Source organism: Acipenser ruthenus, chromosome 15 (genome assembly GCF_902713425.1).
Source record: "Acipenser ruthenus chromosome 15, fAciRut3.2 maternal haplotype, whole genome shotgun sequence".
In the NCBI taxonomy this organism is placed as follows: Eukaryota; Metazoa; Chordata; class Actinopteri; order Acipenseriformes; family Acipenseridae; genus Acipenser; species Acipenser ruthenus.
This window is the reverse complement of record NC_081203.1, coordinates 15,347,520-15,372,796: the sequence shown is the minus strand read 5'-3', so window position 1 is coordinate 15,372,796 and position 25,277 is coordinate 15,347,520. Positions and strand designations below refer to the sequence as shown.

The 25,277-nt window shown below is 39.5% G+C and overlaps 2 long non-coding RNA genes across 2 annotated transcripts in view; one reads left to right on the top strand and one right to left on the bottom strand.

The window, feature by feature from the left end:
• The window catches only part of LOC117422088 (uncharacterized), a 66,907-nt gene that overhangs the window by 32,083 nt on the left and 9,547 nt on the right, over positions 1-25,277 (top strand). The window lies entirely within an intron of this gene.
• Positions 1,615-15,432, bottom strand: LOC117422089 (uncharacterized). The gene is made up of 3 exons (XR_004547607.3): positions 15,303-15,432; positions 4,386-4,412; positions 1,615-3,462 (listed from the first exon to the last, which is right to left on the bottom strand). It is a non-coding gene; the product is annotated as an uncharacterized LOC117422089 (long non-coding RNA).

The window sequence follows — 25,277 nt, the reverse complement described above, 5'->3', positions numbered from 1 at the left end:
AATTAGTGTTTGCTGCCCTTCCATCTGTAATGCTGGCTTTATTTAGCTAATTACTGAGGATGAGTTTTCATTAGTAAACAAATAGCAGCTGTTGAGTCAATTAAAGGAACATTGACCTTTAGCACAGTGAAAACAGAGGCATTAGCAGTCAGGAATACAGGAATGAATCGTGTACAGTTTTTTATCCGGGAGTAAAAACATAATATACTTACTCCTCATTTTAACTACATAGTTCAATGGGCTTTGTTTTACTATATGAATATAAATTTGAATTACAAACGTTTTAAAAGGAGACATTGAGAAAGATGTCTAGTTGAAATGTTTGTCATTGAATTCATTCATTTTCTTTAGTATCTCTAATCTTCAAAATATTTCAATAACAACAACTACATTTCTACACACATAAAAATGAATTTCCACTGGAGCTAAAGCAGAAACATTTAATTCAAGTCCTCTGATATATACTGTAACTGGGTAACCATACAAGTTTTACTAATAAGTACCTGTAACAGGGCGAGGTGCCCTATACATTGTTTTGTTTATTTATTTTTAGATCGGGGTCTCCCCCTCCGCCCCTGTGCAGATTGTTTTGTGTTTGTTTATTTTTATGTCGGCAAGGCGCCGCAGGTTTTGTTTTTGTATTTATTGTTATTATTTTGCATTTTGACGGTGTAGCCGATTTGTTTTGTAGCGTGGATGGGTAGTCCCATCCACAGTAGTAATTAATAAACACGTGCAGATTGTGGCCGAGGGGTAATAGAATAATTAATTGCAAGCTAGTTAAACCCCTCAGCCACGATGTAAAAAGGCTGCAGCTCTCCAGCTCCGGGTGGGTGTTTCAGGAGCGGAGAGAGCGAGAGTGGAGAGAACTGAGAGAGAGAATCTTAAAAATTAAACATAGGAACAGTGAAGGCAATCTGCCCAGCCTGACCTGTGTTTTATATATTTTCTGTTCGAGATTTGTTTCTGTTTACACCTTTTATTTTTGCTCTGTGAGCAAAGTTTTTTTTTTGTTCAAACCTTTTATTTATTTTTGTGATTTTGTAAATAAAAACGGCACAGCCTTTAAACTGCAGTACTTGCCTGGTGGTGTCAGTATTTTTTCCCTTCCTGCTTCTGCCTGATGTCAGACGACTCCGTCACCCTGTCACAGTACCCTATAGCCATTAGCTACCCCAGTACTATTGTGCAGGTCATGCTGTTCATTAGAGGAAGGCAAGGCCTCCGTATCCATGGCACCATTAGCTACCCCAGTACTATTGTGCAGGCCATGCTGTTCATTAGAGGAAGGCAAGGCCTCCGTATCCATGGCACCATTAGCTACCCCAGTACTATTGTGCAAGTCCATTAGAGGAAAGCAAGGCCTCCGTATCCATGGCACCATTAGCTACCCCAGTACTATTGTGCAAGTCCATTAGAGGAAAGCAAGGCCTCCGTATCCATGGCACCATTAGCTACCCCAGTACTATTGTGCAGGCCATGCTGTTCATTAGAGGAAAGCAAGGCCTCCGGAGGCACATTTCTTTTTCCATCTGATCTCCATCTGATCTCATGGGCAAACATTCAGCGTGCCTCATTTCACAATGATGGATCTTTTTACATTCTCACTGACGCAAACACGGGGAGCAAAAGAGGTTTAAAATAAACACTTTGATGCACTTAATCATTTGTGTGTTTTTGTGGATTGATACAAGTACAGTGGCAGCTGTTCAGCACTGTTTCCGAGTCCCTGTTCATAACTCAGCAACATGCCCTGAATTGCATGTCCTTACACTGCACTTGCATTGTTTAGGCACTGAGGCTCATATAGCCTCCCTTGTAGTTACACTTTACAATAAGAGTCTCTAATTACTGTGCATTTACACAGTATTTACTTAGTAAATACATGTGAACTTACAATTACAATGTTATTATGCTTAGTTACAATGTAACTTGTGTACAGCTTTTTGTAGCCTATATACAGTATATAAGTACACAATTGTATCAGAAAAGGGTTTGGGTTCTATCCTATAAGTGTTAGCAAAGTTGCTTGCTGTTTAGGTTTATAAAACGTACTTTATGTACCAAGCCACTCCATCATAGATATTTTTCGGAGCTGGCCGGACCCTTTAACAAGGTTATAATGGTAAAAGCAGAAGTGTAATAAAGCACAGCGAAAGTATGATAAAGCATATGTATTGTAAAGCCCAAAAAACAGAACCCAAAATAGTTTAAATAAAAGTATACCTTTAGGATAAGGAATTTCAATACTGTAGACCTGAATGTAACTTCATTTAAAACAGTACTATAGGAAAGAACGCTACTCTAAATGAATAGACTTTATTCTGTATACAGCATGTCTATCTATTCCGGTATAAGAGACACTGAAACTATTCTATGATGCTCTTTCTGTAAAGTTACTTCATACTAAGAGTTACAGATCAAATCCTTTATAGCGTTTAGAATATAGAAGAATGTCAGGTTTATAAATCAGTGATGATAATTCAATGTGGAATACAATATGAACTGAAATATAATTCCACAGAAGAGCTCCCTATCCCATAAAGGATTCTACATGCAGCCATATTAACCACTGACTTCCAAAGCAGCCTTCAGTTTCCCTCAAGATGAAACCCAGTTTTGTATTAATAGGATAAATTATCTTTGATTTCATTAAAATTAATAAACAAAAAAACCTGACATAAGGATCTGAAGATGAATAGTGTCCTGGATTGTAACAGTTATGTAAACTTAAGGATTTACAGAGGAAGAGAAGCCCCTCCATGTATCTACATGTTTAACTGTATCAAAGTGTTTGGACAGGTCAGTTCAGAACTGTATCAAAGTGTTTGGACAGGTCCATTCAGGGTTAGATGTCTTTACTCAGGTGTTGTGCACACAGGTTGCACAGATGAACTTCCAATATTGCAGGAGAATAATCAATGGGTTTGGAAGCTATTGTTCTTCACAATTTCTACTACTGTCAAACAAAAGCTAAGGGCGGTCCTCCATGAAGGCTAACCAAGTACAGCAGTTCCACAAGCAAGCCTGCTCTATTCACCCCATTAAGAGCACCCTTGCATGCTCACATCAGTTCTGAAGTGTCACAACGATGAAGAAACAGTAAATACTGTGTTCAAACTGACTCTTATCATGTTACATTAACATGTACATCTTTTTTTTCTCCAAAGGACTTCGGTACAGCCACTTATTTTAGAAAAACAGAACAAACTGTACAACTGTATTTCTATGCCAAAAATCCATAAACAAATATTGCAATGATACGTAGCAAATTAATAACAAGAGGACTTTGAAACATTACTCACAGGAGACAATCTTTCAGATATGTTCTATAAAGAGTCTGAATATACAGGGAGTCATTTTTAATACTTGGAAACAAAAATAGGCAAAAGAAAAGTGGAGCCGCATCCCAGCCCTTTACCGGTGAAACATTTTGCAGAGTCATTTCCATTCACAAGGTTTCTGTCAATGATAAAAGCAGAAAACAGAAAGTTAGTCGCTTCTTCACAGTCTCTTAAACGTCTCTGTGAGCTACACCAGTTGTGTTTTCCGGAAAGCCATGTTTAAGAATACCAAGCAGGAATGCAGACCGAATCTGCTTTGTGTAGAAAAAATGACTTTTCTGAATTCAAGGATGTTACCAACAGGAACACACTGCCCTGACACAGCTCTAGTATTTATGAATGGTTTTTGATTATTTTACAATTGCGGGTTTCAATTATTAATAGTACGACTCTGTGGGAGGGATTTTAAAAAACCAGTTACCTGTGGCCCTTTAAAAATGACCCAGAGACATAGAAGGACAATGCTGTCAAGCCAACACCTTCATATGAGGAGGAATATACATGGCCCCTTTTCATAGAACTTAAATACTGTTTCATGGGGAGTTATATACTTTTTCATTAATTAAAACACTCTTTTTCCAAGTGCAAATTAACTACTGATAAATTGACAATTAACACAGATTCTTTTAAATTCCCCACACAAACAAAATATAGTCGCAAGAAACACTGCTCGTTAAGATATTAACACTATTTCAGAAATCAACATAGTTTTGGAAATCACAGTAGCATGATTATTTAACAACAATAGGCATAACAACCTCTTGAAATAGCCAAGATCAATGCGACATACCGATGTGTTCATTAACACTGCAGTTATCATTTAGGCCTACAAACTTTTGAAAATCACCCCCTATGAAACTAACTATATCATGTCAGCTGTAATGCGAGACGCAGCTCCATTTAATTCTGTCGAATTTGGTTTTGTTTTGTTTGCCAAAGATGATTTTTGTCAGGAGTACTTTCAACAATACCAGGCCTGTAAGTGAAACCGATTCACACAGGATTGAGAGAAATGTTTCATACAAGATTGTTTTACTTAACCTTTTGTACATCTGTCAAGACCATGGCCTGAAAACAAAACAAAAAAAGATGATTTCTTAGTACTTCTATTTTACAGATTTGTGTTCAAGATTAAAAACTAAGTGAAAATCTGGTTTATGAGTTTGTAAAAACAGACACAATGATTGTAAACAATGCAGAGATTGAAGAGGCCTTGATGTACAGCTATGGCCAAAGAGTGAGACATACTAAAGAAAAAAATGATCATTTCAATCTTTTATTTAACATCATGTAAGCAAAGAAACTACAAAATCAGATCGCAAACGTATATCTGAAGCCATAGTAGTAGCACAGTATTTCATGTTAGATTTCGAAAAGTCTAATTTTTCAATTGTTGTCAGTTTTTTGTTAAGTATATGGAAACTATTAAGGCGCTATGTAATTCAATATGTTAATGTAACATTACTCAGCAGGTTTCATTCAACTTTATGAAACAAAATGAGATCATTCTATAGGGTGATGCAAAACTGTTGGCCAGAGCTGTAACCTGTCACAGTGAAGATGACAATCGATTTGCAGTCCTCGTGTTGTTTTCTTTTAGGTGGCAACTGGCAAGAGCTAAAGCACACATATGAACAGGTCTTTTGATTTGAACTTTATTTAACCAGCAAAGGTTTGAGATCAACAACCTCTTTAATAAGGTAAGCAATGCAAACTGTTCTGCAATGTGTTATTGCATAAAATTACAGTAAAAAGTGCAATTACTGGAAATCAAATATAGTTACTGGATAGTGTACTTGTTGTGCAAAAGGAAAGAGAACAACAAGTCAAATTTCAAACGATCACAGATTAGAAGGAACCATGACTTTATTCACTATTCCATGTTGCCAGTTTCTACATCATGGACCTACATAAGTCACTGGCTGTCACACGGTTCACTGCTGTGACTAACAGACTACAGCAAAACCGCCTGAGCAGAGGAAGGATTCCACCGCGTCACCACGTTTAAAACTGTAGAACCCACCGCTGAACCTCCAGGAAGAGACCAGTATGTGTGCGTTCCCAGCTCTGGAAGTAGACTGGGTGCTTGGAAAAGGAACTGGACAGCTTGTGATAATCAGCACTTGGGTATAAAGCAAATAATCATGACAGCAAGTTTATTTTGAGGGCCTTGTCTTGTGTGTGTACATCAGCCAAGCTAGATCTGACGCAAACATACATATCTACACAGACATTATGAGGATTAGAGTAATTGTGTGCACTCTGTTTGACTCATGGAAAAAGTGCTTAAGACTGGAGAGTAAAAATGAAAATGGCAAGCCACACAATTTTATTTCTACTCCCTTTAATGTTTTTTTTGCCTTTTTTATACGGCTTTATGGTTTCACAACTTTACCATGCTTGCACTGTGTTTTACCATGCTCCCTGTGCTCCATGCTTGCACTGTGCTTTACCATGCTCACTGTGCTCCATGCTTTCACTGTGCTTTACCATGCTCACTGTGCTCCATGCTTGCACTGTGCTCCATGCTTGCACTGTGCTTTACCATGCTCACTGTGCTCCATGCTTTCACTGTGCTTTCACTGTGCTCCATGCTTTCACTGTGCTTCAAAGCCATGTAACATTCACAGGCTGTTAGACTGGTTTAAATATATACCTCTGAGCTCCAGCACAAAGTACATCGGTGACCTTTGATTTAGAAGTTTGCTCAGAGAGAAGATTTAAACTCAGACCTGGAACTTGAGCACTAGCTTCAGCACGCTGTGTTCATTTCATTAAAGGAGGAAAAACTGATTTTATCTTGAAACAAAATAACTGCTTAAATCAAGAAGAAAGTTGACGAAGGCACTGTAGCTAAATACTGTACCTATATTACACACATTATATAATATATAAATATAATATGTTATGGACCGATGCAAAAATCGGGCAGTTGCCGAAGTTCGTCAACTGCCCACAGCCACCCGGGCTGATGGCAAAGAAAGATTTTCAACAGATACAGTATACTACTAATAGAGAGTGAATTACCTCTGTTGCCTTTAAGCGCAAAAGAGCACCACCATGGAGCCACCCATTGCCGTGTTTATTTAAATAACTTAAATACTTTGACAACGCTAGTTTAGAGCAGTGGTACTCAACAAAATATCAATGCACAAGGTTATTTTCGTCGTGGGTTAGATGTGGCATTGTAGACATGGACAATCTACCCCCAATAATATACTTAAATGCTACAGAATTCTGGATGTTGGTTGCTTACTCTCTATGGTAAAATTTATGTCCATTGAAGTACATTGGGCGATCAATACTAACTCCGGCCAATAGGTGGTGTCAGGGTGCAAGCAGCAGAGCAGTAAAAGGTGAAGCTGCATTGCACACGCATTGCTTCGTTGTTTGTGCTGTAAACAAGGCCAATGGTTCCTGTATGGTCGGCCAGTGTAAAAATAAGACATTTTTTGCTTTTTCAGGTAAGATCTGTAAATATTGTTACACAAGAAGTAATATGTTTACAATATCTTAAGTAAGATATATATTTAGTATTATTTGCCGTGTTCAAAATTATATGCAAAGTTATTTGTGATGTTGATGTTCACAACGTGGTCTGCTCGGTGATACTATAGTTGTCTTATGATTTCATTGCGTCGATTACTAGAGCAGGGGTGCACAATTCCGGTCCTGGAGGGCCGGTGTCCCTCCTGGCTTTTGTTCCAACCTTGCCCTAAATTACTTAATTGGACCAATTATTACCAATTATTGGTCTAATTAAGTAATTTAGAACACAGTTGGAACAAAAGCCAGGAGGGATCCGGCCCTCCAGGACCGGAATTGTGCACCCCTGCTATAGAGTATTGACGATCGAATAACGGCAGGGACACTGAGAGTAACGTGTTCTATGTAATGTTGTTTTAAATGAAACTGTTTATAATATATTTATATTATATGACAGAAACTGCATTGCACACGCATTGCCTCGTTGTTTATGCTGTAAACAAGGCCAATCGTTCCCGTATGATCGGCCAGTGTAAAAATAAGATATTTTTTGCTTTTTCAGTGTGCTGGAAAAAAAAGACCATTAACTGGAGAACAGAGTTTTCGTCCATGTTTATTCAAAGTTGCAACGTAGATGTAGATGTTAGAGTAATTGGGGGAGAAAAAAACGAGTCCAGAATAAAATGCAGCAATATTTTATTGTATTCTTATTGTGGTAAGTAGTGTAATGCAGAGTTATGTTGAATGAGAGATCATTCAATATCAGCAAGAGACTAATAAATCACAGTTTAAACGTGTAAAAGCCACCCAGTTAAATAGTTAACTGAATCTCAGGAAGAATGCAGTGCCAAACAACTCATTTATCGTAGCAATATTAATCGTATTTTGGGAATACAACTGGAAGCGACAGCGTGTGGAAGCGACATCGTGGGAGAAGTACGAGTGGACAAGTACAACGCAGTTAGAAGCAGAAAGGAGGAATTACATCTTTAAATTTGGAGTTGCTTTAATCAGAAAACATTGCAGCTTAAAGCCTTGCAGCTGCGTGTATTTTTCTGATCAGCTGAAACTCGGAGCAGCTGATTCAAATCCCGCGGCGTTCTGGGACACGGGGGAGGAGCGGAGCACGCAGCACAAAAACAAACAAACAAAAGGCAGGCAGACTTCCAAGTGACAGCGTGTGGAAGCGACATCATGGTAGAAGTACGAGTGGACAAGTACAACGCAGTTAGAAGCAGGTTGACAGCTGCAGAAGCTACACTAAACAAAAAAAAATGGTATTCAAGCCAGTAATCTGTGACAACTGCATGATGTGGGAAATCCGAGAAAACCCAACAGAGCTCAACCAAGTGTGTGTAAAGTGCTGCACGATCCAGGACTTGCTTCAGCGATTAAGCCTGCTAGAAAAGGAGCTGGAGGAAATGAGACAGCAACAGGAGCTTGAGGAGCTGACACACCCACAATTCATGGAAGTCTGCAGCCCTAGCAGACTGAAAGCCAATAGGGAGATGGAAGAGAGTCGAAACAGCTGGGTTCAGATAGGCAGAAGCAGGGAAAAAAAGAAACTTCGTCAAACACAACCACCAGAAATCCAGACATCCAACACATTTGAGCCACTTCAACACAAAGAAACAACACCCAGGACCCTATAAACATTGCTGACCAGCCAGCAAAAAGAAGGGAGGTCATGATTGTTGGGGACTCCATACTGAGAAACACAGCAAGTTCAGTTCGCAGTTTGGACCCCCTTACTACAACAGTGTGCTGCCTTCCAGGAGCCTCTGTCAAGCACATCACTGAGAACGTGGACAGGCTCCTAGAACGAACAGGAGATGACCCGGTAGTAGTCGTCCACATTGGTACAAACAACATTGGAAGAGACAGGCCAAGATCCCTGCAAAACAAATTCAGAGAGCTAGGAAGGAAATTAAAAGACAAGACCAAAACTGTGGTATTTTCTGGGATACTGCCAGCGCCTTGCAAAGGACCATATGGACAGCTGGAAATACAAAATCAAAATGCATGGCTGAAATCATGGTGCACACAGGAAGGCTTCACCTTTCTTGAACATTGGAGCACTTTCTACAACAAGGACTATCTATACAGGTGGGACAGACTGCACTTAAACAGAAAGGGAACCAATCTACTCGGAGAAAGGATCCTTTAGGCGGTACAGAAGCATTTAAACTAGAAAGGAAGGGGGGAGAAAACAAAAAAACAGAAGGGAGACTACATCAAAACAAGGGCAACAACTCAGGTAAGACCACTATTAAATGTATTTATCTTAATGCTAGAAGTCTCAGAAACAAAATGTTAGAACTTGAAGCTACTGCACTAACAAGTAACTACGATGTGATAGGTGTTACAGAAACTTGGTTGTCTGAGAGTGATGGAGACGAATATAATATTAGTGGGTACACACTGTATAGGAAAGACAGGCAGGACAGAAGAGGCGGAGGGGTAGCGCTATACATAAGAAATAGCCTTGAAGCCCAGGTGTTAAATCAGGACAAAGAAAACAATGCAGAATCAATATGGGTCAGAATAATGGACACAAATTCAAAGGGCATAATAATAGGAGCATGCTATAGACCACCAAATTCAGACGCTGAGCAAAATAATCTGTTGTACAATGACATTCGAAATGCGTGTAGAAAAGGAGAAGCCATACTAATGGGGGATTTCAACTTCCCCTGTATAAAATGGGAAAACCCAATGGGGGGCACGACGGACGAAATTGAAATGGTGGAAATGACAAATGACTGCTTCCTAACGCAATTTGTCAAAGCACCGACTAGAGGGGAGGCATTATTATTATTATTATTTATTTCTTAGCAGACGCCCTTATCCAGGGCGACTTACAATCGCAAGCAAATACAAATACATTCCTTGACCTAGTCTTTTCAAATAATGAAGACAGAATAACTAAAACAGAGGTCAAAGAGCCATTGGCAAACTCAGACCACAACATGGTCTCATTTGAAATATTTTTTAAAACCCCAAAAGTAATGACTAAAGCTAAGGTTTACAATTTTAGAAAAGCAAACTACAAAGGTATGAAACAGAGACTAACAGAAGTAGATTGGAGTAAAATAGAGAAAACATCCACAGAAAAAGGGTGGCTGTTTTTTAAAAATGTAGTACTAGAGGCACAAAACAATTACATCCCAAAAGTAGACAAATCTAAATGTAAAACAAAATGGCCAAAATGGTTTAATAGATCAATTAAAAAAAATATTCAGCGAAAAAAGGCACTTTACAGAGCGTTTAAAAGGGACCAAAAACAAAGCACACAGAAAGAGTACTTGGAACTGCAAACACAAGTCAAAAAGGAAGTTAGAAAGGCCAAGAGAGAGATATAAATCAATATTGCTAAGGGGGCTAAAACCAATTCCAAAATGTTTTTCCAATATTATAACAGCAAGAGAACATTCAAAGAGGAGGTTAAATGTCTAAGAGACACAAATGGCAAAATCATAGATGAAGAAAAATAAATAGCAAATATATTAAATGATTACTTTTCACAGGTTTTTACAAAGGAGGACACGGACAACATGCCCCACATGTCGACCTGTTCCTATCCAGTTTTAAATAACTTTAGCATAACAGAGGCAGAAGTGTTAAAGGGACTAGGAGCTCTTAAAATAAACAAATCCCCTGGGCCAGATGAGATCCTCCCAATAGTACTCAAAGAAATGAAAGAAGTTATTTACAAACCGCTAACCAAGATCATGCAACAGTCTCTTGACACAGGGGTTGTACCAACAGACTGGAAAATAGCAAATGTAATACCAATCCACAAAAAGGGAGACAAAACCGAACCAGGTAACTACAGACCAATAAGCCTGACTTCTATTATATGTAAACTTATGGAAACTATAATAAGATCCAAAATAGAAAATTACTTATATGGTAACAATATCCTGGGAGACAGCCAGCATGGTTTTAGGAAAGGGAGATCATGTCTAACTAACCTGCTTGACTTTTTTGAGGATGCAACATTGAAAATGGATAACTGCAAAGCATACGACATGGTTTATTTAGATTTCCAGAAAGCTTTTGACAAAGTCCCGCATAAAAGATTAATTCTCAAACTGAACGCAGTAGGGATTCAAGGAAATGCATGCACATGGATTAGGGAGTGGTTAACAGGTAGAAAACAGAAAGTACTGATTAGAGGAGAAACCTCAAAATGGAGTGAGGTAACCAGTGGTGTACCACAGGGATCAGTATTAGGTCCTCTGCTATTCCTAATCTACATTAATGATTTAGACTCTGATATAGTAAGCAAACTCGTTAAATTTGCAGACGACACAAAAATAGGAGGAGTGGCAGACACTGTTGAAGCAGCAAAGGTCATTCAAAATGATCTAGACAGCATTCAAAATTGGGCAGACACATGGCAAATGAAATTTAATACCGAAAGTGTAAAGTATTGCATGCGGGCAATAAAAATGTGCATTATAAATATCATATGGGAGATAGTGAAATTGAAGAAGGAATCTATGAAAAAGACCTAGGAGTTTATGTTGACTCAGAAATGTCTTCATCTAGACAATGTGGGGAAGCTATAAAAAAAGGCCAACAAGATGCTCGGATTGTGAGAAGTGTTGAATTTAAATCAAGGGAAGTAATGTTAAAACTCTACAATACATTAGTAAGACCTCACCTAGAATATTGTGTTCAGTTCTGGTCACCTCGTTACAAAAAGGATATTGCTGCTCTAGAAAGAGTGCAAAGAAGAGCAACCAGAATTATCCCAGGTTTAAAAGGCATGTCGTATGCAGACAGGCTAAAAGAATTGAATCTATTCAGTCTTGAACAAAGAAGACTACGCGGCAATCTGATTCAAACATTCAAAATCTTAAAAGGTATATACAATGTCAACCCGGGGGACTTCTTTGACTTGAAAAAAGAAAAAAGGACCAGGGGTCATAAATGGAGATTAGATAAAGGGGCATTCAGAACAGAAAATAGGAGGCACTTTTTTACACAGAGAATTGTGAGGGTCTGGAACCAACTCCCCAGTAATGTTGTTGAAGCTGACACCCTGGGATCCTTCAAGAAGCTGCTTGATGAGATTCTGGGATCAATAAGCTATTAACAACCAAACGAGCAAGATGGGCTGAATGGCCTCCTCGTTTGTAAACTTTCTTATGTTCTTATGTTCTTAAGTGCTGCATGAATGGAAGATATCGCCAGTGAAGTTTGACCAGGACGCGGCTTTGTGGAAATTAAAGTTTAAAAGCATGATGTGGTAGATATGAACTCCTTTTTACATAACTGAGATTCTGTATCTTTGCCTGTTTTATGATCTCTCATTCAAACAAAGCAACTCTGCACTGAGATCTGTATGCATTACTGCAATAAAAATGCAATAAAACATTGCTGCATTTTATTTTGACCCCCCAACCCGTATCTAATCCATGATAAAACCTGTGGATTGAGATATATTTTATATACAGTATATATACAGTATATATATATATATATATATATATATATATATATATATATATATATATATATATATATATATATACATATAAATATATATATATACATATAAATATATATATATATAGTTGCGCTGTACTGATGAGCCCCAAAAAGGGCGAAACATGTATACTTTTAAAACGCTGTGAATGTAGAATCCGTTGGGCAACTTTCACACGATTTGATTGGCTCTTGTAATGCTTTATTTGCATATCTCCCTACAACCCATTTGTTTTTGAATTTATTGCTTTCTCTCACCTTAACTCGAAAGCTACTTGTTTTATATATATATATATATTACACACCACAGTAGTGACATAAAAAAGTGGGAATTCCCCGAGGAAAATATACTTGAACTTTGACCCATTCAACTCCGAGACCATCACTTTCAATTCAAACACAAAATGTCTCGTTTTTAATCATTCAACACACAGTACAGAAATGTTCATGACTAAAATGAGAATACCTTTATATTTAAAAAAAAAAAAAAAAAAAAGTTGGTACATTTGTATCTCAGAGAAACGGATAACGACATAGAACATCTGTACAGCACTGAAACACTACGTTTAAAAAACCGAACTGTACTGCTGAACCTCCTTCTTTAATGTTAGCATCACAAGGGTATCCATGGATTATAAAAAAAATAGATGGGCCTCTTCAGTGAGTTACAGGAAAACAACTCCTTCTCGGGTTTCTGTGACAGTTTATAAATTACGAAACCCTAGATGAAATTATTTTCCTGTAACTCACTGAAGCCCATCTATTACTCTCTCTCCCTATATAAATGAATTATTTTAAATGCATTGGCTGTCCTGTAATGGATTTGTCACAGGGTGAAATTCTGCTTCAACATGATTTCCACTCTGCCTAACAAGGTAATGGAGTTCACATTAAACAAATGCTCTCTGTAAATTGTATTAACGATGGGGAAATTGGAGCAGAGTTACAAATGATTAAACACACACAAACACACAAATCAGTCATTTGATTCCCTGACCCTGAGAACAGATTTTCGATGCCTCAGTATGTTTTCTGATCTAAAATGGTGAAGAGATGCAGAGCTGGAACACTTGAGTATCACTGAGTGCAGCTGTTATCTGTAGCATTGCTTAACGTTAGAGCAGTTTATCTTTAGCATTGCTAATCCTGATTAATTATAGAAAGTGAAGAGCAAACATATACCCAGCACAACAAGAGACAGAGCCCTCTAATAATGTTAATAAAGTCAGGAAGATGAAACACCAGATTGAAAGCATTAGTTAACACTTCAAAGCGCAGCAGGGGGTATGTTAACAGCAGACAATGGCACAGCAACAGCTAAGGAGAACATGCCAGTACAGTACAGACTCTCGCTAATCTGAACACGCCTCATCTAAATCGTTTACTCATATTTAATCATAGACCTGAAAAACGTACAGTTCAGATTACAGCTGTAAATGCTTTTTGTAACCTGAATATGCTTATTATTATTATTTATTTCTTAGCAGACGCCCTTATCCAGGGCGACTTACAATTTTTACAAGATACCACATTATTTTTACATACAAATACCCATTTATACAGTTGGGTTTTTACTGGAGCAACCTAGGTAAAGTACCTTGCTCAAGGGTACAGCAGCAGTATACGTTATATGTGGTATAGCAGTATAATGTATACATTTTGAAATAATGCACTGTACAGTACATGTGCCCCTCACTGTTTACAGTGATATTTATTTCGCCAGTGTGAAAAGGCCAATTGGAAACGCTGACGACTTGCATCCACAGCTTGCAGTTCATGGGCCTGTAGTGTTGGGTCCTGGTTTATCAGGATGGTTGACTAAGTGTTCGTGGGGATGTTAATCTGTAGCAACATCTTTGTTTTTCTTGGACGGTGGTGCATTATCCACCGCTTTCAACATCACTTTTGTAGGCAAGGACAGCGCACGTTTCTACACTGCTTCATGAGAATGACACTGATGCGTGAGCACTATGGTAACTCAAAACTCATACTATCAGCTATCCCAAAACAGCCCTAAAATCCAGAACAGAGGCGCCAGCCTGGATGGGATTTGTTTTTATTCACATTTTTCTTCCCGGGGGGGGGCTCCAAAATAATTAAATCATTTGCACAAACAGGAAATTAGTATTAGAAGTAGTAATTTACAAGAAGCATCTGTTAAATCTGTCAGGGAGCATCTAGAGAATTCCTAGTATCAGGAAATGTGTTTAATCCCAATTTGTCATAATGGCAATTGACTATAATATATATATATATATATATATATATATATATATATATATATATATATATATATATATATATTATTTATTTTTTTAAAATTGTCATCGCCAATGGTTTTTACCCCGGTTTTCTCCCCAATTTGGAATGCCCAATTATTTTTATCCAGGTTCACTGCTGCAACCCCCAGGCTACTCGGGAAACAGAGGTTGACACATGCACCCTCTGAAAAGTGTTCCTGCCAATCCGTAATTTTTCGCACTGTGGATATACAGCGAAGCCACCAGACCTATAGTGCCAGAGGACAACACAGTTCTGAATAGCTCCACTGCAGACCCGCATGCACCCTGTGATGGTTCATGTCCCATCCCTTATAAAAATATAACTTTTAACAAGTGAATGTGTTTTAAAGGAATAAAGCGGGACTGTTTCTTAAGAACGCAATGAAAATAATATTGTATATTGTGTTTTATTTAAATGCATACGAATTGTTTTACATTTGATATTGCATAAAGTATATATATAAAGTTATGACTTACCTGTGGGGTTGTAGGTGGCCGCAAGTGGATTCCAGGATAGCAAGGGAAAGAGAGACGAACAAAAATAGTTAGGTTAAAGCGGTGCTGAATGCTCAGAGCGCGTTTCTCGGTGAAGGTGCACATTCACAGAGAAATGCGTAGTTTGTTATTCAGTAACCTAAATTGTCTAAACCAGTAAAACTAAATTTTAAATTGGAGATTACGAGCAAATACTTACCTGTTTGTTTGTAAATGGTGTTTGTTAGCATCGGCGTGGTGTATGGGCGCCGCCATGTTTGTGTGAGTCGAGCAGTACAATGAGGCACCATGTTTGTGAGGGGCAGATGATACCTCGTTTCTACCGTAAAGCCTGTTGGCAATGCGCAAGCCAAATTAGAGGATACCGGTGTGTAATTGAAGGGCAGACCATGCCATGAGTAAAGTAAGGGGTGTTATGATTTATCTAAAAATACAATTATACATTTTATATCAAAATAATTCTAGGTAGAATTGTTATTTAACCTAGTGATTTTTATATAACTTGGTGATTAGTTATATAATGGTAGTGTTGATGATATATACATGGATTTTAAAGTTAATTAAAGTTAAATTTTTGGTTTCTTCCAAGGGGAGGAGTGATTTTAGCCTGAGTATAAAAGGGAGGCTGTGCTAGAGTAGAAGGAGAAGGGTTTAGAGAGAGATGGGTGCTGCATGAGTGTCCTGGCTATACAAAATAGACTATCTCTACTGTTATATTGCTAAAAACAGTTTTCTCATCCTGCATTTAGGAGTTTTTTTATTTTATTTTGTAAAAAGTTATTTTTCTTTTTCTTTGAGATTTTGTTTTGATATGCTTTTGTTCAATTTAGTTCCTGGATCATTTGAAAAATAAAGAGAAAAAAAGAAATTTTGCAACCAATCTTCTGTTGTCCGTGTGCTTCCCTGCAATACCATCTTTGGCCACTTGGCACATCCTAACACACCCTATCAGCCACAGGGGTCGTTGGTGTGCAGTGAACCATGGATTGCCCTGCCAACCTAAACCCGAGTGACGCTCGGCCAATTGTGCACCGCCCCCTAGGAACCCCCGGTCACTGTCGGCAATGACATAGCCTGGATTCAAACCTGCGATCTCCACGCTATAGGGCGCATCCTGCACTCCACGCGGAGCGCCTTTACTGGATGCGCCTGCTTACAGCTTGTTTTCTGGTATACAGTGCCTTGCATAAGTATTCACCCCCCTTGGACTTTTCCACATTTTGTAGTGTTACAACCTGGAATTAAAATGGATTTAATTGGGATTTTTACCATTTGATTTACACAACATACTTAACACTTTGAAGGTGCAAAATATTTTTGTGACACAAAAGTTAATTAAACAAAAAAAAAAGATATTTGTTGGTTACATAAGTATTCACCCCCCCTGAGTCAATACTTGGTAGAAGCACCTTTGGCAGCAATTACAGATGTCAGTCTTTTTGGGCAAGTCTCTACCAGCTTTGCACATCTGGATCCTGCAATTTTTTGCCCATTCTTCTTGGCAAAATTGCTCAAGCTCTGTCAAGTTGGCTGGGGACCGTTGGTGAACAGCAATTTTCAAGTCTTGCCACAGATTCTCAATCGGATTGAGGTCTGGGCTTTGACTGGGCCATTCCAAGACATTCAGGTTCTTGTTTTTAAACCACTCCAGTGTAGCTTTTGCTGTGTGTTAGGGTCATTCTCCTGCTGGAAGGTGAACCTCCGCCCCAGTCCCAGGTCTCTTGCAGACTGAAACAGGTTTTCCTCTAGAATATCCCTGTATTTGGCTCCATCCATCTTGCCCTCAATCCTGACCAGTTTCCCAGTCCCTACCGATGAAAAGCATCCCCATAACATGATGCTGCCACCACCATGCTTCACCGTGGGGATGGTGTTCTCAGGGTGATGAGCAGTGTTGGCTTTGCGCCACAGATAGCGTTTTGCGCTAAGGCCAAAAAGTTCAATTTTGGTCTCATCAGACCAGAGAACCTTTTTCCACATGTTTGCTGTGTCTCCCACATGCCTTTTGGCAAAATCCAAACGGGATTTGATATGGGTTTTTTTTCAGCAATGGCTTTCTTCTCGCCACTCTTCCATAAAGCCCAGCTTTATGGAGCGTCCAGGTTATAGTTTTCCCATGGATGGTTTCTCCCATCTCAGCTGTGGATCTCTCCAGCTCCTTCAGAGTTACCATTGGCCTCTTGGTTGCTTCTCTGACTAATGCCCTCCTTACCTGGTCACTGAGTTTTGGTGGACGGCCTTCCCTAGGCAGAGTCGCGGTTGTGCCATATTCTTTCCATTTTTTAATAATGGATTTAACGGTGCTCCAGGAGATGTTCAAAGTTTGGGATATTTTTTTTATAACCCAACCCTGATTGGTGCTTCTCCAGAACTTTATCCCGGACTTGTTTTGATAGCTCCTTGGTTTTCACGATACTGTTTGTTTAGATATGCTCTCTAACAAACTATGGGGCCTTCCAGAAACAGGTGTATTTAATCTGAGATCATGTGACACTTTAATTGCACACAGGTGGACTCCACTCAACTAATTATGTGACTTCTGGAGGCAAATTGGTTGCACCAGAGCTTATTTATGGGTGTCACAGCACAGGGGGTGAATACTTATGCAATCAAGACTTTTCAGTTTTTTATTTGTAAATAATTTTGAAAAATATGTAGATTTTTACCCCCACTTCGACATTATGGACTATTTTGTGTAGATCAGTGACAAAAAAATCCTAATTAAATCAATTTTAATTCCAGGTTGTAACACTACAAAATGTGGAAAAGTCTGGGGGGGGGGGTGAATACTTATGCAAGGTACTGTATTTAAATGTACAAATCTGTAGAGCTGCATTAATCCCACTCTGCAGAAGGATCTGCTCAAATGTAGGTCAAACTCAAATACATTGTTACCTTTTTATTAAGGGTTGGCTCACAGAAGAGTGGGGCCTCAGTCCCCTTTTCACGTGTTTCCATTTCTGCTCCATTAATGGTTTGCAAATAATTGAAATGCATTGGTTTAGAAGGGTTTATAGTTAATGCAGTCTCAGTGTTTCACCAGATTATTGAAACGTCTCCTGCTATTGGAACTTCAGTGTGCAACATTCTATTCACGCTGTTATTTAAACATCAAAAACAAGCAGTCAACAACAAATGGCCTAAGCAAAATCCAGATCGCAATGCACAAGCTAAATGTGGGTATTTTACTTTTACAACAGTAGAGATACAATGGCACAGTCGAAACACATATTAGCATGGGGTTTATAAAAACAGGAGTTAAAGACTGGAAAGAACACTTTGGAAATATGGCCCATTGCAATCATGGAAAACCGCCAAGTTACAGAATATCGTTTCCTTTACTGTACAACAACACAGGATTCACCAAGTATAGCTTACATTGGTCACGATTGATCCAGAATAGAGGCCGATTAAAATAAACACACTGCCAGAAGCGCTGGAGTGGGTTTAATTATACCCTCTACTGCATAAACATGTTATTAAACCTGGAGGTGCCAATAGGCAAGAATAACTGGTTAGTCCTCTATAATGTTATGAACACCACTTGTGTAAATGTCTCATTTTATAAATTGCAAGGTGTTGTTTAATGCTATTAATAATTACTGAATTATTTTGATGATATAAGTCTACTATTGTTAATAGTGCATTTATAGATGTAATTTTATAAAATATTACAAGTCCTTAATCTCCTCATCTAGCTTGTTCTTGTGGGATAATGTGGGATGTGTTTCTCAAATTCACCGCTGAGACAGGACAGGTGTTCATGTGGATATGCTGTCATATATTATATTTTAAAACAGGAAAATGTTTGTGGAATGTCTGCCCCCCTCCTGTACCCAGGTTGAAGTAACCTTCTTCAGTCAGACAGCTGGAGTCCTGAAGCTCAACGTGTGCAAAACCATGGGGGAGAAGCATCAACATTATTTCAGCCAATGCTGCACAACACAATGAGCATCTCCCATTTCGCTCACACCCGAGCTCTGGTATGTACTTTAAAAAGGCTGTTTCAGTCCAGCACATCATGCTTCTTGTTTTACCAGAGCCTCCTGTTCATGCCAACTAGTTTTAAAAGAAACGCATGATATTGCAAACCTGTATTTTGAAACACTTGTAAACGATCACACTGCACAACTGAGAGGCAGGTGCCCTGTCCTCCCTAAGGAGATACTACTGGCCCTATTCCTACAACTAAATAAGCTAGCAAAAGTGACAGACAGCAGAAGCAGGGACATCAGAGGTGTCCATTTCACAAACAACTGGTTTATTATTGTAAACAATAATGTCAACAAATGAAATAAATACAAAATAAGTAAAGAACAGATAAAGGAGAGAAAAAGAAGAAAGGTTGAAAGCAGCAACAACAATCATCATAAGAAAGAACACAAATAATTGTAGGGAACAGGCAAGTATGTAGGAGCACAGCTAAGTAGGAAAGTAAAGTGAACAAAACACAAGGCCAAAAAATAAACACAAAGGAGAAATGGGTGTAGTGTCCAGTGGGCCTCAAACACAACACATACATAAACACAAAACCAATGCACAGGCAGACAGAGAAAGATAAAGGTGAATGAAATAATTACTGATGGAAAACAATTTCAAAGACACTTGATGGCAATGGATGATGAATGAACGTGAAGTCTAAACAAATCCAGCAGTGCAGGGTCATTGAAAACCAAACAGAGTAACAAAAGAACAAAACCAAAAAATGCAGGAAACAAAGTATCAAATTAAAAGGAGAAAAAAATCCAAAACAAACAGAAAAGGAACAATCTCACCAACTGATAAGGAAGTCCAGAAAAGAGTCCAGTACTGATGGTGATGGTGGAAGGTTGATGAAAACATAGAGAACGTTAAAAATGATGAGTCTGTCCAGTAGTGCGGAGTTGAATGCTGAACAGTTGGGAAATAATCAGGAAAAAATGGAAACCAAACACACAAAACAATAAACATTAAACAGACCTTGAAAAACAGCTAAACTTAAACAAATAATAGTGAAAACAAAAAGAAGAGTTAAGGCAAAGTGCAACAACAAAAGAAAATTAATGGATGCACTGGTATTTATCTAAAAATGCTAAAGGATTCACTGAAATTTAATTAAAGAAAATACTGTTGTGATTATGGATTCCTCAAGAGCAAGGGAATCACCCTCCAGACCTAATCAGCCTTCTTTAGTACAGGTGCTGGCTTCTAAGGAGCTCTGCGATTGGAGGAATGGATATTTGAATGAGCCAATGGGGAGAGAGGATGAACAGAGGGTGGTTGCAAGGAACTGTGGGAAATGAAGTTTAAACCTGGCCAGGCTACTGACCCTAATTAAAGGGACAGGTGGGTGAGACTTACACCCACATTATGTAGCATGGAAATTGTTACACACTATACCTGGTAAAAGAAAGCACTCATTGCTTTCCAGTAGGCCTGCTTCACTGCATTGCTTGACCATTTCACCTCAGCAGTGTCTTCAGGGTCAAACACATAACTGACTGCAAAGCATGTCAGCCATTAAGGAAAGTCAGGAAAGAAGGCCCTGAAGGAGTGGAGACAATTTCACTGTGATCAGGAAAGTGCAAGACTATCTGAAAGCATGCTTGCTAACAGAGGTTTCTTTAACCTTGTGTAGTACCAGATAGGTTTTCTTTCACAACTACCCATTTGAAGCCTATGTAGTGAATGGATGTGCATGGTGTAAGAATTATTGTGTTAGCTCCAGTCAGTCTAAGCCATTACTTTGCTTCGGGGATCTTTTATGCAAGAAAAGCAAAGTGTGTTATTGTTTCATTTTCTTTTTTCTTCTTTGATATTGTAAGTGTTTTTAGGTTCTCTTAAGTATACCACTGAGCCTTATTTTCTTTTTATCTGAATAATACATTCATGCAACCCAATTCAGCAGCACAAGATAATATCAAGGGTGGCTCCGTCAACAAGCACAGTTCTGATCTCCAGTCAACAGAAACTAGAGACACACACAGGAAGTGGCTTTGAAAAGAGACCAGCCGCAGAAATTGAATGCTTGTATTGTCTTTGATGGGGCATTCTTGAACAGCAGTCGCTGCCACAGATAATATTTATTAAACCTGCAAGCAAAGTTAAACCCCAGTAAAGGGCTTGGATTCAAGGATTTCAAGCCAGTATAATCACTGATTAGGGTCTTTATTAACCGCCAACAAAAGCATTTGCAAAATATTTTCCTAATAATACATGAGAATCCAAGGAGAAGGTTACCATAATTAGATCAACCTATTTTAAAGCCATATAAAGGACAGGTGTGGTAAATCTCCTTCTAATGACATATCATAGTAAAAAATATAGTACGAAATCTGTATTATATGGGCTGAGAGTGGAAAAGAGAAGTCACCCAGCTGGTGGGGCTCAGTGACAGGTTCCCCTCTTTGAACCAGGCCTGCCAGCTGGTGGGGCTCAATGGTAGGTTCCCCTCTTTGAACCAGGCCTGCCAGAGGTTGGGGCTCAGTGGCAGGTTCCCCTCTTTGAACCAGGCCTGCCAGCTGGAGTGACACTCCAGCACAGGGAGACACTCCTTATTCATCTCTACAGGATGACTTTCAACTGAAAGATTCATCCAGAGCAGAATTACAGGCGGGTCTGAGGAAGTCCAGGTATTCAGCTGTCAGGCCCGCCCTTAGCAGCTGTCGAGAGAAGTACATCGCTGGAACCTCCAGCCTGGTTGGATCCGGATAAAACAGAAGGTTCTGAAATAAACCAGACACCAAAAACACATTCACAACAGTACATACAGCCCTCATTGACTGTGTTCATTTGGAAGCACTTAACATGTTCCATAGTCTTTGAGAGATGTTTACTGGGTTTTAATATGAAGAGACAAGAAGGGCATTCTCCCAGTAGGAGCGACCCCAAGCTTGCCTATCATTATTTATCCATGTGCTGCACCCGATAAACAAGAAATAAATAGTTCCCATTACCAGCTTTCATGAGAACAGGCCAGTTTTCTCAACACATTTCAATTAGATGATTTGTATTCATTTTGTGTGGGGAGTGATTTCTGATAGCTATATTTTTGCTCCTGTTTTCAAATTATCTAATGGTTCCTATACAGCAGTCCTGAAGATGATTTGCAAAAAAGTAATTTTAAGGCAGACTGCCTTTTATTACATTTTTGTGGAATATGTATCAGAGATTTTAGATTTTGTAAAATTATCTTTTGTTCTGTCAGTCAGCTCTTCTTTTATCTCAAATCTCTGACAGCAGAATCTCCATAGGGAGGGAGGGTGGCAGAATATCCATAGGGGTTGAGTATATCCATAGGGAGGGTGGTAGAATATCCACAGGGAGAATTGTAGAATATCCATAAGGGTTGCAGTATATCCATAGGGAGGTAGAATATCCACAGGGAGAATTGTAGAATATCCATAAGGGTTATTATTATTATTATTATTATTATTTATTTCTTAGCAGACGCCCTTGTCCAGGACGACTTACAATTGTTACAAGATATCACATTATTTTTACATACAATTACCCATTTATACAGTTGGGTTTTTACTGGAGCAATTTAGGTAAAGTACCTTGCTCAAGGGTACAACAGCAGTGTCCCCCACTGGGGATTGAACCCACAACCCTCCGGTCAAGAGTCCAGAGCCCTGAGCCCTAACCACTACTCCACACTGCTGCCCTACTCCACACTGCTGCCCTGGGTTGCAGTATATCCATAGGGAGGGTGGTAGAATATCCACAGGGAGAATTGCAGAATATCCATAAGGGTTGCAGTATATCCATAGGGAGGGTGGTAGAATATCCACAGGGAGAATTGCAGAATATCCATAAGGGTTGCAGTATATCCATAGGGAGTATTTCCTGATTGTTTCCCAGCCCCAAATTACTCAGGGTACTGGACCGCTGAAGTGAGGTCAGATGTTGGTGAAATGGAAATGTAGGCATGAAGGTCAGGGTATAGTTATGGATTCAATCATACAGCTTGCTGCTGGTGTGCCTGCCAGAGCTGTACTGGGTCCCAGTAAGCAAGTTTATTTCAATCTAAAACTGGTTACTGGTGTAAAGTTTGCTGAGTTTTCACTCACTTGCAGCACTTTCTCCTTTGATTTGAAATGAGCTTTTTAAATGATATTTTTAATTAACAGTCAAAACTATCTAATACTGTTAACTATTGCAAGTATTTCATGGTTTCCTATCAATAAGGATGAGAAAAAAACATCGTTGAAGAACTGGCAGCCCCACTGATTTGTCAAAAAAACAAAAAACAAACATAAGGTTTTTATTATCCCGTCAATTGAGCATGCAAGTACTGTTATAATGGTGTCCCAATGGTGTATATTCAGGGTAAAGCACTGCAATTATAATGGTGTCCCAATGGTATATATCCAGGGTAAAGCACTGTGATTATAATGGTGTCCCAATGGTATATATTCAGGGTAAAGCACTGTGACTATAATGGTGTCCCAATGGTATATATCCAGGGTAAAGCACTGTGATTATAATGGTGTCCCAATGGTATATATCCAGGGTAAAGCACTGTGATTATAATGGTGTCCCAATGGTATATATTCAGGGTAAAGCACTGTGACTATAATGGTGTCCCAATGGTATATATCCAGGGTAAAGCACTGTGATTATAATGGTGTCCCAATGGTATATATCCAGGGTAAAGCACTGTGATTATAATGGTGTCCTGTGGCAAAGTGGTAATGACGTGCAGGTGAGTGCAGTGCAGAATAATTACACAGACAGACGTTGGTACAGGTGCAAGGGTGTTTATTTATTTTAGTAAATGTCCAGAGCCTCAAGGCAAAACCTGTAAATAATAATAGTGCTGGAAGTGATACAGCGGCGTGTATCACTTCTAATTTATAATCCCGCGGGTTTGACCCGCAACCCCAAAGTCCCGTTCCGACACCCACACTAAACACGAACACAAAAGACAGTGCGTGATTCAAGTGCTAAAAGGTGCAAACACAAAGACAGTTGGTAGTGAAAGGTGAGTGGTGAAGTCCGGGTTTTTCGCTGGCCTGCGGCTGCAGCTCCGGATCGTGCTCAGTAATCTTCTGTGACAAATAACACACAAGACACACAGTGTTAGGACACAGACACAGAACACTCACGGTTTACTCACAGTACGGGCTCCTTCTCGGTTATTTAACTTAACCATATGCAAAGGAACAGATCACTCAAGCCATGCCCCCTATTTATACCCTCGCCCATGACCCCGAGGTTAACGAGCGCATTTGCTCCTCCAGTCCTCGGATGCCACGCCGCTTACCGTCTGGGTCACTGAGCTCGGGTGCCATGGCTCCGCCCCCTTCCGAACTGACCGACTTCCATCTACCCTACGGAATAAATTGTCGTGCCATTTCATTAAGGGTACTCTGTTCCTCGTATACCGTGCTCTCACAGGTCGAGAGGGAGATCTAACACTAAGACTCATTCGATCTCTGTCACATATCCCACCGCTCAGAGTGGAGCCGAAGGAACACTCGGCTAAACCTACCTTTCCCATTACTCCCCCCTCCCGGGAAAAATAATCCGCATTTTGGTGGTCTTTCCCTGCACGGTGTACCATATGGTACATGAAGGGCTGCAATGCCAGATACCACCGAGTTATCCGGGCATTGCTGTCCTTCATTGTGCTTAACCACTTGAGTGGGGCGTGGTCAGTGACAAGATCAAATGAGTGTCCCAGCAGGTAGTATCTTAAAGAGTGAGTAGCCCATTTCATGGCCAAACACTCTTTTTCGACGACGGAGTAGTTGCGCTCCCGAGGGAGCATTTTTTTTACTTATGTACAAAACAGGGTGTTCTACTCCGCCTACCATTTGAGACAGGACTGCACCCAAACCGACATCCGAAGCATCGGTGTGGAGGATGAATCTCTTAGTGAAGTCTGGAGTGATGAGAGCAGGGGCCTGGCAAAGTCTCTGCTTAACAGTATTAAACGCCCCCTGACATTCTTCTGACCATTTAATTAAATTTGGTGCGCTCTTTTTGGTGAGGTCAACTAAGGGATTAACCACTGTGGCATACTCGGGGATAAAGCGGCGGTAATAACCGGCTAACCCCAGTAGCGACCGCACTTGAGCCTTGGTTTTGGGGATTGCCGCGTCTACCAAGGCCTGGACCTTGGAGACAACGGGTTTCACCCTGCCATTCCCCATTACAAATCCCAAATATTGTGTTTCTCTTTTGGCAA